Source organism: Eurypyga helias, unplaced genomic scaffold (genome assembly GCF_000690775.1).
Source record: "Eurypyga helias isolate BGI_N326 unplaced genomic scaffold, ASM69077v1 scaffold9243, whole genome shotgun sequence".
Taxonomy (NCBI): domain Eukaryota; kingdom Metazoa; phylum Chordata; class Aves; order Eurypygiformes; family Eurypygidae; genus Eurypyga; species Eurypyga helias.
Genome location: NW_010243096.1, coordinates 10,967 through 12,889, shown reverse-complemented (window position 1 = coordinate 12,889; position 1,923 = coordinate 10,967).

The window sequence follows — 1,923 nt, the reverse complement described above, 5'->3', positions numbered from 1 at the left end:
GCTCCCCCCGCTCTCCCAGCCACGCGGTGTTATGCCGCTGGCCTGCGGAGCTCCCTGTCCACCTTGTTTTGGTCTCCTGGGCCAGGAGTCTGTTGGGTATGGATACAATTCTTCCAAGAAGGAAAAAGTGTAAATATGGAAATAAGATTTTGACGTATCGTTTTCACAGATTATATATAAATATATATACGAGAAATGGATTTCCATATAAAAAGGTTCTATTCTTTATGTAAATCTATTTTTGATGTTGGTTTTGGGTTTTTTTGCTCCCCTTTTTTTCCTGTAGCATGTTGTACAGCGGATGTTCTGAGCTTGCTCAAAGGCAGCAGGTAGTGAGCATGCAGATGCAGGGAGTTCTGACACCACAGCGATGTGAGCTGGAGTTTGTATGCTTGAAACCAAAACCAATTAAAATGTACAAATGCATCTCTGGATTGACTGTAAGTCTGGATTACTTTCTTTTGGCTGTTTTAAAGATTTTCCTTAATGTCATGAAAGTGACACCCTCAAATTGATCACAGAAGTGCCAAGCTTTTTTTTCTAACTATAGCTACTTTTCCTGTCTAGATCCTGTGAAATGAAAACTTAAATAAGCCTTAAAATACTCACAAAATGTTAAAAGCTTGGAAGGAGTTGTTCTTCCCTTGCCTTCTGCCCGCCCGCCTACCCAACCTGGCTCAGGAGGGTGATGGATGTTTCCAACGCCCTCCCTGTGTCGCCAAAGCATCTCGCTCTCCCAAGCGTCATGCAGAACTAACCCTCTGCCCCTTGGCTGCCCATGGCTACTGACTGGCACCAGGTGCCGCGGGATTCCAGGGGCTTGGCTTGTAGTTTGTTTTAGACACACTGTGTAGAACAGGAGTCCCTTACACTGCTTGCTCCACCCTTGTGTAAATCCACAGCCTGAGGAAGCTGTCAGAGCCAGGACATTAAGCAAGTGCTACAGATTTCTTGCTGTGACTTAAAATCCCACTTCAGTTATGTTTCTTAGTATGATAAAGTTCAATCCCACAGCCTCACAAGAGAGCTACACTATGTTGGTTTGGTTGACAGTTATTCAGTGTTTTTAAACAGCTTTAACATAATCACATGAAGACTCACGCTGCTACGAGTTAAAGGCGCTGCACACAGGTAGTGAACAGGGATACATTTCCGGGTAAGATTTCTAAGGAATTCCTGCCTGGCTTCAAGCAGAATGAACTTGGGGACAATACTTTTACAGCAAACCAAAAATACTTGCAACCGCGTTACTGTCCTCGGAAACGTAATCCCCAGCTTTGGCAGGGTTCTGCTTCCAAAGCAAGAACAACAGGAACACCAGTGGTTACCAGAAGTCAAGGGTGAGCCCAAGCAGCTACACCTAAACTACCTGTGTAGTAAGCCTCTGAGAAGCATTTCACACCACCATTGTCAGTGTGTGATGTTCTGAACCAGACCACAGTGGTCCCCAACTACTGTGTACGTACGTGCAGTGCTGGAGTAGCTTTTGTTTACACCGGCAGTCTCACAGGAATTACGATTTCTTGGTGGAATTGACGCTCCGCTCAGCGGCCGTTGTGGGTACGTGGAAGAAGAGAGTTGCTTTCTGCCCTGTGCGTACGGAACGGGAGCGACAGCGCAGCTCAGAGCGGGTAGGGGCTGAAGCGCTTCCTGTGGCAGCGGACGGTTAACAGACTGGTTTGGCAGGTGTGGATTTTTGACATCCTGCCTTCGCTGGGCTTTGGGAAGCAGCTGTGCATTTAATGTCAATTTGTTTGTCACAAAGCCTCGCCAAAAGAAAACCTGGTCAGCGCTGCCTCCGTTCCAGCCACTGTGCATTCGCTCCCGTACTTACCGACATCTCCGGACATGAAACTGGTCCGTGTACGGCTCGTTCCAGTTTGCTGCATGAGTTCGCTGATCCGATCCTCCTCAGAGAAGTCT